Source organism: Equus caballus, chromosome 6 (genome assembly GCF_041296265.1).
Source record: "Equus caballus isolate H_3958 breed thoroughbred chromosome 6, TB-T2T, whole genome shotgun sequence".
Classification (NCBI taxonomy): Eukaryota; Metazoa; Chordata; class Mammalia; order Perissodactyla; family Equidae; genus Equus; species Equus caballus.
The window spans coordinates 98805769-98821733 of NC_091689.1; the positions used below are offsets into that span (position 1 = coordinate 98805769).

At 47.5% G+C, this 15965-nt stretch overlaps 1 long non-coding RNA gene across 1 annotated transcript; it reads left to right on the forward strand.

Moving 5' to 3' along the window:
• Positions 1-11016: 11016 nt before the first annotated feature.
• On the forward strand, positions 11017-15632 carry LOC138924718 (uncharacterized). Its single transcript, XR_011439826.1, has 2 exons — positions 11017-11339; positions 11958-15632. It is a non-coding gene; the product is annotated as an uncharacterized lncRNA (long non-coding RNA).
• Positions 15633-15965: the final 333 nt, after the last annotated feature.

Consider the following 15965-nt stretch of genomic DNA (forward strand, 5'->3'; position numbering starts at 1 on the left):
AGTCCATGTGGAAGGAACAGGGAAGCTGAGACCATGACCTTGGTGCCAAACATCTGAATCTCACATTCGTGCGCCCGGGGCGGAGGAGGCCGAACCCTGAGACATCGGAGCCTGGAGGTGGGGAAAGATCTATTCAAATTGGCCAAAACGAGCAGGCGGCAGCCTGGGTTCGCTCAAATCCTTCTCCCCAAGAACAGAAAGCAGGGGCCTTATGGAGCTAATGGGCTTGGCAGGAGGAGCTGCGGGAAACAGAGGGGTCGCTCCGATGAGCCCCTGGGCAGTCTGACCTCTGGGCGTCAACGGCTGCTGGAGTCCGGCCACCTGGGGATTGCAACCTCCCCAAGGCATCCTCTTTCTTCCACAAAGCAGGCTCACAAATCCCCAGGACCCCTGAGGCTCCCCTCAAGTTACACAGGAAACAGCAGGTTGTCTAATGCCTGCAGGAACCCTCAGGTGCCAGCTTCACCCGCAGAAGTGAGTCAACCAGACTCGTTCGCAGAAGAAATCAGCACTGAGCACCGAAATGGGCCAGGAACTGCTGTCTTTGTGGCCTCCTTCCAGGTGAGGGAAGATGCATACAAATTATACTTCAAAGTCATCTGCTTACTTTCAAAAATTTAGATAAATCTCTGTTGTAAAGTTATGCTGCAGCCACTTGCCTCTCTCTCCTAAAATTTGAGGGGAGAGAGAAACAATCCAGTCCATCGGGACGCTTTCTTAGTTACGGTCCCACTACAGGTTTGTTCCTTTGGTTGGTTCTGCAGGAGCCCTCCCCCCGACCCTGGACTCTGAGTGGAGGCTGCACCATCCCCACTGTGTCCTCCGAGATGCCGTCACTGAAGGAGTCCCTGCACGTCAGTGCGCCTCCTGTGAAGGACGTGACTTGTCCTTAAGGCCGAGGGAGCTGTGGGCCAAGAAGAAACTGAGGAGTTCTTAAAACCCAAACCCAGCTTAGCATGACAGGCACAGTGCGGGAGAATGAATGCCACTGATGCTAACAGCCACAGGCTAAGTTTCGAGAAGCCGCCACTTGGGTCCTTGGTTCAGGATGCGGAGAGGTGGAGCTGAGGGGATTTATCGCATGTTTGACTCAAATCAGTGCTTACGACTTAAAACATCTTTTTGCAGAGATGAGAAATAAAGAGTGAAATGTGAAAACAAATGCCATGGGGTCAGGAGGGCTACTGATCCCCCATCACAGAGCCCTCTTGGATGTGGGGCTCTGGGGCTGCAGGGCCACCCTCGGAGGCTCCCCTGAGGAAGGACCCGGGCTCCTCGGCTCTGTGCTGGCAGCAGCAGCAGAGGGCCCAGCTCTCCCGGGTCACAAGCCGTGCTCTCTGGGGACCTGCAGGGCCGCGGCCCAGAGCACGGGTCCTTCCTCCACCCCACAGCCTCCAGGACCCACCCAACACCTCCTACCCCGGCCCAAGATAGCCTCCCTGGATTTTGGGTTAAACAGGTCAAAATATAGAAGAGCTGGTTGCATCCTCCCATCAGGAAAATGATTCCTACTCTCACATTTATACAACTGAGGAAACCAGTTACATGTTTTCCACAGCATGGGGAAGTGTTGCTTCATTTTCTTTCCTGCAAAGAACAATCAAACTTTATGAGCAAAAAAATGTCATCCCTGGAGGTCTCTGATTAAGCATTTGTGCGTGACAATTAAGAGGCCTCCAGCTGACCTGGAAGAATTCAGTTCTGGAAATTTACTGACCACATGCTGGCTACTATGGTCTCAGAATGCATTTTAAAGAACTTGTTTCAAAAAAAAGGCTGCCTTTTAGTTATCGTCTCTCCTTTAAAAGATTGCATTCAATTGCTAGGGTAACTTAACATCCACAACATCCTAACACTGGAAAAATAGGGAATAGACTCTCCCTTAAAGTCCCAACAGAAACCGGGCTGTGCAGACCCACTACGTGCAAGAGACTCCACGTGGAAAGTAGTGGAGGCCGTCCGGCGTTTCAGCAGGTGAGTGAGTGCTTGGACTGGCTTTACTACAGTAAGTAGTCAGAGCTGGTAGAGAGGACTGGAGGGCAGCAGGGGCAACGAGCAAGGTCGGCAGTTCAGGGGCTATTTCTCTGGGACAGAAAACATTGGAGCGAATCCCAGAGACGTTTCAGCAACAAGACCTGCTGTCTGCCGTGGTCGCCCTGATGCGGCCGTCGTCGCCCTGATGCGGCCGTGGTCGAGAGGGAGGGCAGGCGGTGAAGAACATCACCGTGACCCGTTCTCCTGACCGCGGGCTGGCAGGGAGAGCAGTGATTGGCCTCCCGAGCGTGTTCTGCAGAAGCAGCTCACATGCGGTCAGGTGGGCGTGATGGAGGGAGGGACAGACCACCCACGGAGGAGGACGTGAAGGCGCCTCCCCAGCTTAAATGAGTGCACCTGACAGGCAGAATCACGCGGCGTTCGCAGTGCCAGACCTGACGGTTTGAGGTACCTGCACATCTGGAAGGGGTCCCCCATCCAGCTGTCAACACACCCATCACCCCACAGATTTACCTTTTGTTTGGAGCCTGGGTGATAACATCTGAGTTCTACTCTCTCAGCAAATTTCAGTTTGTGATACAGCGTTACCAACGGTAGTCACCCTGCTGAGCGTCAGATCCTCAGAACTTAGGCACCCGCCAGCTGAGAGTCTGTACTCTTTTCCCAGCCTCTCTCTGTCCTCCCCCGCCCCCCACACCCAGTCCCCGGCAACCGCTTCTCTGCTCTGTGTCTATGAGTTTGACTTTTTTTTTAGATTCCACAGATACGGCATTTGTCTTTCTCTGTCTGGCTTATCTCACTTAGCTTAATGCCCTCCAGGGTCATCCATGTCGTCACATATGACAGGATTTCCTTCCTTTTTAAGGCTGAATAATATTTCATTATATACTTATTTATTTCTATATATTGTGTATATATCACACTTTTTTATCCATTCATCCGTTGATGGACACTTAGATTATTTCCATATCTTGGCTGTTGTCAATGACACCACTAGGAACATGGCCACACAGATGTCTCCTCAGATAATGATTTCATTTCCTTTGGATAAATGCCCAGAAGTAGAATTTCTAGATCACATGGTGGTTCTACTTTTAATTTTTTAAGGAACCTCCACAGTGGCTGCACCAATGTACATGCCCACCAGCAGTGCACCAGGGTTCCCTTTTCTCCACATCCTCGCAACACTTGTTATCTCTTGTCTTTTTGAAAATAGACATCCTGACAGGTGTGAGGTGGTATCTCACTGTGGTTTTGACTTGCATTTCCCTGACGATTAGTGACATTGAGCATGTTTTCATGTGCCTGTTGGCCATCTGTATGTCTTCTCTGGAAAAATGTCTATTCAGATCCTCTGCCCATTTTTTAAATTGAATTATTTGGCTTTTCTTCTATTGAATTGTATGAGTTCCTTGTTTATTTTGGATATTAACCCCTTATCGGATATACGGTTTCTGTGATTTTTCTCCCATTCAGTAGGTTGCCTTTTCATTTTGTTGATGATTTCCTTTGTCGTGCAGAAGCTTTTTAGTTTGATGTTTTATTTTTATTTTATTTTTAATTTTTATTTTTATTATATTTTATATTTAATTTTTATTTTATTTTTTATTTTTAATAAAATAAAAAATAGTTTTAGCTTATTTTTGCTTTTGTTGCTTTTGGTGCCAGATCTGAAAAATCATCACCAAGGCCAATGTCAGGGAGCTTACTGCCTGTGTCTTCTCCTAGGAGGTTTGTGGTTTCAGGTCTTGCATTCAAGTCTTCAATCCACTTTGAGTTGATTTCTGTGTCTGGTGTAGATAGGGTCCAGTTTTGTGATCACACCTGAGTGGGGTGGGGCGGTGGTCAGAGCACTGTCCTTGTATGAGCTTGAGGCCCTACAGCCAACACCAGGGCTCTGCCCCAGCTTATCGCTGCTTCCAAACAGATTTTCCCTGACGGCCAAACCTGCGTAGCCTTTCCAGGGCCACGTTAATTACCCATAAACAATTACCCATCCACGGCCACAGCCCTGCTTTTTGGGGCAAACTCCTGAACCCACCGAAACGAAGAACAACCCAATTCAGTGGGAACGAGTCCAGCAGACAGGGACAATGCTTCAGAAAGGAAGACACCAACAAGGAGCCCATCCCATGGTTTGGTGTCGGTGGTAAACAAGATGATCCTCGTGTTTCCTCAACTCCACGAGGCCACGGACCGTGGGATGTGCCACTTCAGTATCAGCTGTTCAGGACGGCGGGGTGAGGGGCCCGGAGCCACCCTATTGAACGAGGAACACACTATTTGTAAGATACCTTCTACTTTCCGAAATATTTTTCTCAATCTGATCTTAGAATGAGGAGATAAAATACCTGCCTGCAAAAAATAAGTAAGTTCAGATGCCAAGGGGCAGTTTGTTCACTGGTTCGTTCTCTCATTTACTGAGTCTTCTCGTGCGCCAGGCACACGCTGGGACCTGGAATAGCAAAGCTGAACCAAGAAAAACCCTCGCCCTCAACAGATCCTCAGGGTAGAGAGGGAGCCGAGCACGTGAGCGCGTCGTCTAAAAGGGCTGGGAGGCATCTGCGAGAGGCCGTCCCACACAGCGGCTCAGGTCTGATGGGCCGGGTCAAGGTCCTGGCTGGGCTCTAGCGCGTTCCCTAACCTCTCTGCCCCTCTCATCATCCATAAAATGAAATGGTGACGCCTGTACCCACCTTTGTCAGGCAATAGGAAGGTTCGAATTGTGTTGAAAACTCTCAGAACAGCTTTGGACACGTAATAAAAGTCGGCTCCTGATATTGCTGTGTGCACACGGGATGCGACAGGCCAGGGAGGGGCGGGCCTGTAGCTGCGCAGAAAGAGGCCACTGCCGGAGCCAAGCGCGGACAGCCGGGAACTCGTCAGGCAGACAAGAGAGACCTTTCCGCCGGGGGGCCGTGAGGAAGCCCGTCCCCTCACAGGAACCCACGTGGGAAGGCAGCATCTGGAGACCCAGACTCGGGTCAGATCAAGAAAGAGTCTGTCAGTCGTGTTTGGCTGCAGTCAGAAGAAGAAATTTCTACTGACTTAAGCGGAAGGGAACAGGGAAGAGAAGACACTTTGTTGCAAGGACATTGAAAGCTTACAGAAGCAAAGAAAACACCGAATCAGCACGGCTTGAGAGAATCAGGGGAGAATCAGCTGAAGGCACCCAGGTAACAGGAGCGGAGGCACCACCTTCTTCCAGCGCCTGGGTCTGCCACACGCGTCAGCAGCAGGGTCCACGGCAGGTGCCCGGGACAAGTCATCTCCAACTATTTTGGGTTTTTCCTTAAGACAACTTTTTTTTTTTTTTGGTGAGGAAAAATTTTCCTCTTTTTTTGTCTCTCCAAAGCCCCAGCACATAGTTGTATATCCTAGTCTTGAGTCTTTCCAGTTCCTCCATGTGGGACGCCGCCTCAGCATGGCTTGATGAGCGGTGTGTGGGTCCACACCCAGGATCCAAACCAGTGAACCCCAGACCACCGAAGGGGAGTGCACGAACTTAACTGCTTGGCCACAGGGCCGGCCCCTCCAACTGTTTTCAATCCTCCCTTCTCTTTACTCAAACTTGAGAATTTCCAGGAGAGAACTGGCCCAACTCCACCAGTGGAGCGAGAGCTCCTTGAAGAACAGTCTACAACCTGCAGGCTTTGAGATCTCCCCAAACTGGCATCAACTCTGGGGCTCCGAGGACGACTGAGCATGGATACTCCACAGGCAGAAAGAGACCCACGGGAGCCCTGGATGCTCTGCAAAGAGCTTGAGCCTTACCCTACAGGCAGAGGGAGCTGGTGGAGGGTGCAGGGGTGGGGAGCACCCACCTGCTGTTCTCCTTGGGAACACAGGACGCTCTGGAAACTGGGATAAATAAGATCATAAAACGAGTGTCATATGGTTCTGTGTCTAGGATACAATATATAAATGACACAAAAATTCTCATGACATTCATTGGTGGGCAACAGCATAGGACACTAGAAAGAGTAGTAAATTTAGAAATTACTTAGCAAATCCAATTTCATTTACCAATAACTACGGTGAGACTTCCCCTAGGTCACAAGCCTACTTGTCAGCATTCAGGACTCGGGACTAATTTTCTTTGGTCATGTCATTGCAGTAAGAGCGCATTTCAAAGTCTCTTTCTTGACTAAAGCATTGTGCTCCAACACAGACCCACTGCGCCCCGGCTCACGTCTGTGGGACGTGTGACATAGGATGTAGGGCATGTATCTCACCATCACTCAGAATGATGAACCAATAGTGGCTTCCTTCATCCTCTTTCATTGTTTCGTTTATTCAACAAGGACCTACTAAGTATTGGTCACAGTATCGACTGAGGGAACCAAGATAATAGTCACGATGTTGATAATAACATCAACGGTAATAATAGTAAACACTTACTAGGTGCCAGACAAGAGTCTGAGTGTGTGTCACATGTTAATTCATTCAATTCCGATAAAAACCGTGAGGTGGAATGGGGAGTGATTACAGACGGGCTCGTGTCTCTTTTTGGAGTGAAAAAAGATGTTGTAAAGCCAGATTGTGAGGATGGTCACAAACATCTGTAAACTCCCTAGGATGTACTGAAGTATGCACTTACATGGGTGAACTTTGTGGTATGAGTTGTATTTCAATAAAACTGTTCAAAAATAAAATTAAAACCCAGGAGATACATTGTCAGCCCCACTGTGCAAATCAGTAATCAGAGGCACAGAGGGGTCACATCCTTTGTCCCAGGTCGTGGAGCTGATGGCGACAGAGCTGGGACTCACATCCAGGCACTAAGATGCAGGGTCTGCACCTGAAATAAAATACAGTCCCCGAGCTGGAAGAGCTCACAGTCTGGGGCATCTTTACAAACACGAGGCACAAACATCTTGTCCTCATAGCTACATCCTGCAGATCCATTAAACACACGCTTGGGAAGAAGTAGCCATACGTAAAGGAAAGCCGGTGGATAGCAGCGTGCCACGTGTCTGTGGACGTGCCATCACGTCTACAGCCAGATTCTTTGCCTCATGATGCCAGTGCAATCAGGAAAAACATACCACAAATTAAGTTACATCAGAAAAGAAGATCAAGAAGACAGTTTATTCTCGGTCCATTAACACGACAAGCTAAAGTTGCCCGTGTGTGTGTGTCTGTGCATGCATGTGCGTGTGTGTGAGGGTGTGGGTGGGTCTGCTCACAATCCCCCCCAGGAGGTCCCTCGGTCCTTCTTTGTTACTCAGGACCTGGCGGGACACCCTGCAGATAAGTGGATGACGAGGAATGAATGGTTCTCGGCTAGTTAAAGAGTAGCTTAAATTATCTCCAACTTCCTGGACGTTGGATTGGCTCAAGTTTAGACCCTAAGAGGAGAAAGAGCTGCCCATGATGACCTGAAGATGCAAGCATTCAACAACTAACCGGTCACTTCGTGAGCACCTGGTGCTAAGGAGGTCGGAGCTCCAAGCCTGCACGGGTCAACCAGTTCTCACACATCATCCTTTCAAGACATGGACTACAGTTGCCCCGAAAATGTGTTTAACTAGTTATGGAAAGGACTGGGTGAGAGAAGAGGGTGGCAGCTCGAATTCTGTTCCACTACAGGAAAAACTCACTCCTACAAACGGTGAGCTACAGACAAAGCATTTCCTTAAATAGTACATATTCAACCCGTTAATGCCACCAAAACGTAGCAAGCAGACACAGAAAATAATTAAACCAGAATGCAGAAATTTCAGCCCTATGAACTGGCCACAGTGGCCTAAACTCTTCTCAACAGCTGTATGCACCAGCAACGGTACTAACTCCTGAATAAATCACAGGACATTTTGTGCTGAAGGAGCTCACAGCCTGAGTGTTTCGGCCTCCTCAAAATTCTTAGAATTTCTATGCTATTACTTAGTTGAATGTTCTTCACGTTGGGTAACAAATTACGAGTGTAATATTCCTCAGGTCCCAAGTAGGACTATTCTCATCTGTGAAAAATGAAAAGAGCTACATAAAAAATACAAAGATAGATTTTCTTACTAGAGTTCAAACAAAAACAGCCCTTGTCAATTAAATGACAGAAGAAAATGCATCTTAAATAGGGTAATAAATCCCAAGTAATTTATATTTAGCTTTTGAATATTCAAAGAAAAAATATACTCTCTACTCAGATCTGTTAACTTATTTTATCTATTAGAGGCAGGAGAACCAATGGTTACGAGGTAGGGCATCTATATGACGTGTCATCCAGACCGGAGCCCTCTGAGAGTGAACAAAGTCACAATAATTACATCAGGACAACCGAAGTAACCTGGGACGGTCCCTGGCAAATTGAGACATACGGTCACTCTGCTCTGAGGTCAGGGTCTGCTGTGGACAGAGGAAACAACTGAAGGCCTTGGGGAGTGTTAAATGACCAGCACCTCCAGAAGCTTAGTGTAGAAGTGGGTTATGGCTGGATTGGAGCAGAGAGGGACCGAGGATAGGAAAGCCCATGAAGATTCGCTTACGGCTAGGAAAGAAATAATGAGAGGCCAAGCAAGGAGGGTGGCAATAAAAAGAGAAAATCTATATACGATATCAGGCCGTTGAAGAAGTTGGACAGGCTGTGAAGCTAGTCCAAGTAGCTGGAGAACACTGAACACATCTCAAGTGACCGGACGGTGAGGTCAGGCCTGGGGGCCACCTGCCAGTAGGAGAAACCAAGGCAGCTCAGATTCCAGAGTGGAATCTGTTTGCTCCCCGTCCACTCTCATCCTTCCTGTCCATGTGGGTGCCAGGGTCCAGGCGTGAGTTCACCCAGGGGAACTGGAGCCCTCCGCAGGCCGCTCGCTCCTGTGCCAGGCATAGGTGAGCCAAGAGGTTCTCTCACCGGCTGGGTGAGAAAATGCCACCAACAATTGCTCCAGACACCGCTTGGTGGCACCAGCACCCTGAAGTGACTGAACACAACCTGCCCGTCCTGATCTTACACTGGAAACCTTAGATTCGTGAAAGTCTTCAGCCAACCCTCACGCTCAGTTTTTCCTCATCGTTACTGACTTATTCCAAAACCTTCGCATCCTCGTGTATCCCAGTCTGTGGAGATCTTAAAAACTAGAAGAGGAGAATATTTTATTTTAACGATCTCTTATTATTTTGAAAATCCCTTTGTATGTATCTTCATGTATAATTTTATGTAAATGTGACCATATCTTTCATACCAGATTTTTCTTATGTTAGTCTTTTCCTGTTTTATCTTCCTCCCCGACCACCACAATTCCTCCCACCCCCTTACAGATAATCCACCTGAACAAGCCAGTACAGCTCCATTCACACACATTTGTATCATCACACAACCTTATACAAATGTTGTGTGTATGTGTACAAATTATAGAGAAAAAATATACGTAGATTTTTGGTCAATGATTTATAAAATGGGCTCATATAATTACTGTTCTATACATCTTGTATCCTCCAAGAATGTCTGATGGGAATTCTTCTAAACAACTGGTTTTGGTCCAATTCACTCTTTTGGGAGGCCACACCACACTCCATGGTATAGACGTACCTTAATTTATACAACAATAGTTCCTTACTGAAGGGTATTCACTTGGTTTCAATGTTTCTGTTTTGTCACAATAATGAAAGCTGCTCTGGAATTTCTATGTCTCTATCCTACATACCAGGGCTTCTGTTCCTATATGTTAGACTCCCAGGAGCAGAATGCTGGATTGAAGGTTAAGAATATATTTTTAATGTTAAGAAACGTTGCCAAGTTTAATTCTGAAAATCTGTTTAAAATCCCCGTCTCCACCGGCGATGTGTGGCGCTGCCCCTCTCCTCACATCTCCGTGAGCAACGTGTGTTTTCGCTTTTTGCCAGCCTGACGGATGCAAAGCCATAGCTCATCATTATTCTACTTTTTGTTTTCCCAGCTGGTTGTGATTTTGAGCTTTTCAAGTCTTTTGCCATTTTGATTGAATTGTTCACAGCTTTTTCCCAAAGCAAGAATATTTTAAAAGGATTTTTGCTTAGTGAGGAAGCAAGAAGAATTTTGCTAAAATACTTTAGAAAACAGAAAAAGAGGATTTATCATAGACACCCTCACCTGTATGTGACGTCTAACACCAGGAGGTAGTCTCGTGAGTACGCCTCCATTCTGGAGCCTCTCCTCGGGGGGCAGAGACACCACACTTCCCTTCCAGGAGCTCCCCCTTCTTTGTGCTCTGTCTCTGACTGGACAACGTGTGGCTGGACACATTGAAGCAGGATCTGTTATTAAGTAGAACCAGTCCCATGTATTTGAGTTTCATTCAAAATATTTGTTTTTTTTTTAAAAGAACAAAAATCAGTAGGGAAAGAAATTGTATTTTTAAGCTTCTAAGAAGATTTTATAAACAATGGAGCCCGGAGAACACATAAAATGATTTGACAGTGTCGTTTCAAGCAAACATATGTGAGCTCTGTGCCTCCACGTGTGTTCACACTCGCCCTCCACATGCACAGCCAGCTGCCAACCCCAGCATCCGACGCCGTGTTTACCGTGAAACGAGCCAGAGCGTTCAGTCTCTTTGTGAGAGAACAGCTCATAATCTCAAGCACACAAACGCTGGTTGTTTCTCATTTCTCCTTCTTCTAAGCCAAACGAGCTGCTGATGCTCGATTTGGCAAGCTCCTAACTGAGGCTGACTCTCGGCCAGCCACAGAAAGTTTGGGAAATTTTTACAAGAATAAGGGGCGTTTTCCGAATGGCTCCCTAGACCATAGGAAGCGTCCTTCTCACTCAGTATCCCAGAGGGTAGAGGCTCCATGGCTTGGACACTAATGGATGGAGTTAGGGTGTGAAATGAGGGCATCAATTCTCCCATCTTTGGTCAAATACTCTTTCAAACCCAGTGTTAATAGAGAACAGCCTTGGGGGTAGAGATTTTTGTGTGATGACTTCAGCTGGAGCTCTCAGTGCCCCGTCTCTTATCTCATCCTCGATGACAATGCCTTAAAAGGGTAAATGAATTTGGGGTCCATTTCCAATTGAAGATGAAGCCTTTGGACCAGTTATAGGTTGACTTCGATAATCAAGTATTAAACCCAGTTGTCACTATTAGTATTCTCTAACGCTGATACTAATATTCTCTGAATGGCAGGAAGAAAACGCATCTGAGGAAGCGGGTGCGGTGAAGTGCTTGTGCTGGAGGGGGCGTCCGCGTCCGCTCCTGGCTCTGCGCCTCCCTGCCTGTGGCCTCAGTGAGCAGCTCCACGCTCCCAGGGTCAGTGTGCTCACCAGCTAGAGGAGACAGGAACGGCGGCCTCCTCAGTTTCTGATGAAGATGAAACGAGATAACCCACCTGAAGACCACGGCACAGTTCGGGGATGCAGCCAACACTCAGTAAGTGTTTATTCCCTTCCCCCCATTTCCACCATCCTCTCCCTGGCCTCTGCAGAGACATGAGAACCAGGGATGCTTCTTGATCAAGGAGATAACCCAAAACTTCCCAACCCCAACGATGCGGGAGGCTGAATTCAACAGAGGAAATTTGTTCAAGAGGTTAGCTTTTGTTAGCAACAGAGACGACTGACAAGTGTGTGTGTGTATACATATATATTCATGAGTGTATTCTCATTTATTTAGCACCTACTGTGTGTCTAGAATAGTGCCAGTCAGGCAGCAAGTGTCCATACGTATTTCTTACATAAGCGAATGAACACCAAGCCCTTACAGCACAGTCACTTCTTCCGCGGTGCTCAGCGTCCTGCGGTGTGTTTGTTGTGACGATGCTCTGATTTCCAAAGTGAATGCACCATAAGGACGAAGTGTGGGCGTCTGTGGTCACTGATTGCGCAGCCCCCAGAAAACGACTAGCAGGACCCGCCCACCTTCCAGCTCGCCGACACAGGCTGCACCTGCAGCTAACCTCCTCTCATTCCCCTCCCCTTCCTCCATTCAGCCTTCCAAAGCTGCCCAGTATTTCCCCACGACTGAAAAATAAAATTCCCATTGTTGCAGGTGTCCATGTGTTTGGGGCAAAATGAGCCACTGCTGACAACTGTAAAGAAAGAGGAACAGCTGCCGGCGGCTGTGCAGATGAGAAAGCGAGCAAGGCAGCAGCTGGTGGTAATTCAGAGTCCGCGGGACCCCCGGATAATTGAAGTCCAGAGGGAGCAAGCGAGACTCGGCGGCACTGCCTTGCTGCATCCTGCTCTTCACGAGTGCCTTCCTACTTGTCCTCCCCTGGAGACATCCCCTGAGGGCCTGGGCGGGCTCCGGGAGGAATATCAACCCCCACCTCCCCAGCCGTGACCCCTCAGAGAATCAAACCAAGCGAGAGGCCAACGCCCAGCCTTCCTCCAGTCAGTCCAGGCCTCTTTCTACGAGAAAGCAGCAGCCCACTGTTGGCAAGAGAAGGCATGCTAAGCAACGACGGATCTCACAAGATTGGGCAAAAAGAATTCTTTCTATATTACAAGAAATGTGGTCATTTTGGTGATGATGCCACGTTTTAGAATTCAGTAGGCCAACCTAAAAATGTGACAACTTAAGAATAATTTAAACTTGGAAAAATATATTTTAAAACGCAATGGTTTCAGTGTTTCTTTTTTCTTGTATACGTAATCTTAAGAACGTGTATACGTAGAAATATTTCCAATATCTCTATTTTCTTTTTCTATTTTTAATAAAAATGAGAGGAAAACATCTTTGTATCACGCATCAGGTGAGAAACGCTTGGTTCGTTTTGTGGTTCTGGCTTTTCTAGTCAGCTGAGACTCTAGGGTAAACTGAGGACCCAGAAGTGTGTCAAGCTGTCTCTTGTCTTGCTCAGCACGAGACAAAAGCATGTCCCCACTCCAATTTATAGAATCTCGACTCTTTAGTTTCTGAAAGACACAGTTCAAGAGAAGAAAAAAGAAGCTCCTTCAATGTTATTTATTACTGAATTATATACAACTGCATGCCCCCAAATAAAAAAATAATTAAATTATAAGGCAAGCTATCTGTATTTAAAGAAAGGATCATTTTTAAGACAGTGATCTGGAAAATGCTTGTGGTGCAGCATTCATGGGGAAGTTTGCCAAGATCATTCACACACGAAAAGTCGAAGCAAAACGTGCACCACGACTGAAACTAGGGTAAAAAGACGGGCACAGGGGCAACAACGCAAAATGAATCTTTTAAATAGAAGAAGTCAAAATAGGGTAGCAGAGGGCGAGTTTTTAATTTCATTTCTTTTGTTATTTTTCTCCTTATGCTGATAAATTACATAAAGTAAAAGACCTAAATGATAATTAAATTACTGTGAAAATTACTAAGAAAATAGCTAAGCTGTCAGCTGCATCAGGACCGTCCTCGCCTGCTGTAATCGCCCTTTATCTCCAACACCTGCCACAACACCGAAACACCGACAAATGTTTGTCAAATGAAAACCGCTGCTGAGGAAGAAAGAATAAAACCACTTCTACCAACGGCATGTGTGTGATGGAGGAACGAGGCCTCCTCCACTCAAAGCGTCAGTTAGACACATTCCGAGGATGTGCACAGCAGCGTTTGAAAGCGGCCCTGACGCGATGAGACGCGTGGCCCAGCCAGACCTAAGGAGACCCCACCCTCTGAACTGGACAGAGGAGCTGCCCGTCTCGAAACGCACTTCCAGCTGCGAGATACGAGTCTACGACCCGGCCAAGGAGAAAAGGGAGGGGCAGTAACTGCCAAAGGACTGATGTCACAACCTCCTGGCCCTTATTTACCGACCAGAGTGGCCCAGGACACGTCCCCAGGTGCTCTGCGCTCCAGGTAAGCAAATGTGATGAATGTTTCCATTCACAGCTCCCGTCTCAGGTCCAGTCTGCTCCCTGGTCTGGCCCTGAAGGAAGTGCCCGCACCTTAATAAGGTGGTAGGGACACGAGATGCTGTCGCTCTGTCCATTTTCTGCCCCACACTCCGCAGCAGCTACCCCGAATGTCAAGGCTGCCTCTGAATCGGCCTTGTCTACTGCACTGTTCCCTGGGGAAACTGAGGTACACTCACCATCCAGCATGAACTTCCTGATGCAAAGTCTCTTTTCCAGATATTCTGAAACTCCCCCAAGCTCTCTGTACAGCATGAATGCTCCACGTCAGTGTGAGGTGCCCCTGCCCTCTGAGCACGGAGTAACTCTAGACCCTGACCAACTTGTACGTCACCCAAAAATGTTTGCAGACCTTTCCCTCTTGCCAATAAAACAGTATTGAAGGGAATGTCTCGCTCCATAAATATAACCATCGAGCATTTCAGTGACTTGCACTTCAGCAGCAGCAGCGGCAGCGGCAGCGGCAGCAGCAAAATCATAAAGTGCCTTTTTGTCCAGGGCTGGGATGATAGTGCGCTTGACAGACGCAACAGATATTTGAGCAACACACCGAGAAGATGCCGCCAGTGGGTTTTCACCAATCTTCCCTAAAGGGAGCATGACATCCAGCTATTTCCAGATGTAATTTCGGTATCAGAAGTGTGATGGCAATTTTATGTGTCAACTCGACTGCGCCATGGGATGCCCAGATACTTGGTCAAACATTATTCGGTGTTCCCATGAGGGAGTTTTTGGATGAGATTAATGTTTAAATTGGTAGACTGAGGAAAGCAGACCGCCCTCCCTAATGCAGGTGGGCTTCATCCAATCATTTGAAGGCCTGACTGGAACAGAAGGGCTGACTCTCCACTGAGTAAGACAGCATTCTTCCCGCCTGACAGCCTTTGAGCTGGGACGTTGGCTTTCTCCTGCCCTTGAACTTGAACTGAAGCATTGGCTTTTCCTGCGTCTTGAGCCTGTTGGCCTTCAGGTTGGACCTACACCACCCACTGGCCCTCCTGGGTCTGCAGCATTGTGCCCTGAAGATCTTGAACCTCGCCAGCCTCCATAGTTGTGTGAGCCAATTCCTTACAATAAGTCTGTCTCCTTGTATACGCATCCTATTGGTTCTGCTTCTCTAGAGAAACTTGACTCATACAACACATAAGATTCAACACATCATTCAACACATAAAGGCCCCTTCCACAGATAGAGGCCTCCGGGCAGACGGCAGAGCAGGGAGCACCAGGATTCTGTCTCCCCATCCAGACAGCAGTCACACTGGTGGAGTCTCTGACCTAATATTTTGGAACTCTGGAGTTATTGAAGAATTGCAACTGCCAAGAGAAGGCTCGGATGTAAATTGAAGTCAATTTTGGTCGGTTTCAGCTCTTAGCACAGTAGCAGCTACCCACCCCCACCCTCAGCCCCAGGCAGGTAGTTCCCCATCCCCGGCTCCCAGGCCGGTGCAGCTTACACCCAGCTTGAGAGCCAGGGTGGGCAAGAAGGGCCCTCTCCTCTGAATTTTAGGAATCTGTGCTTGGAGGCTGCTGCTCCTCATCGCGGAGGTCAGACGTTGTTGCACCTCTCCCATCGTCGTCGGCTTCTCTCCTTCCTGCCGAAGTGACTTCCAGGGGATTTAAAGGGCTAACACCCTTTTTTGCTCTGTTCATTTTCCTCTTTTTCCCCTTTTGGGAGCCGGACGTTAAAGACTAGGACATTGAAAAAACAGTCGCATGTACAGGGAAAGTTAGAAAGTGACCATGCATGTCCAGGAAAGGCTCAGAAAAGACCTGAGAAGACACCAGAGGCTGGCCATTGGCACAGAGACATCCTACAACAGTCAAAAAAATAAAAACAATAGCAAAAATGGCAAGCCCTGGGGACGGGGACAGTCTGATTTCCAGACTTACCACATTATTAGATTCAAATGTCCAGTGTGCAACAAAAAATCACAAGGCCAAGAAACAGGAGGAAAGTATGGACCATTTGAAGGAAAAAAATTAATCAACAGAAACTGCCCCTGAAAAAGACCTTAAGGCAGATGTATTAGGCAAAGACTTTAAAACAACTGTTTTAAGTATGCTTACAGACCTAAAAGAAGGTGGGGAAAAGTCAGGAAGACAATGTATGAAGAAAAGAATATGGATGAAGAGAGAAAACCGAAAAAGAAACCAAACAGAAATTCTGG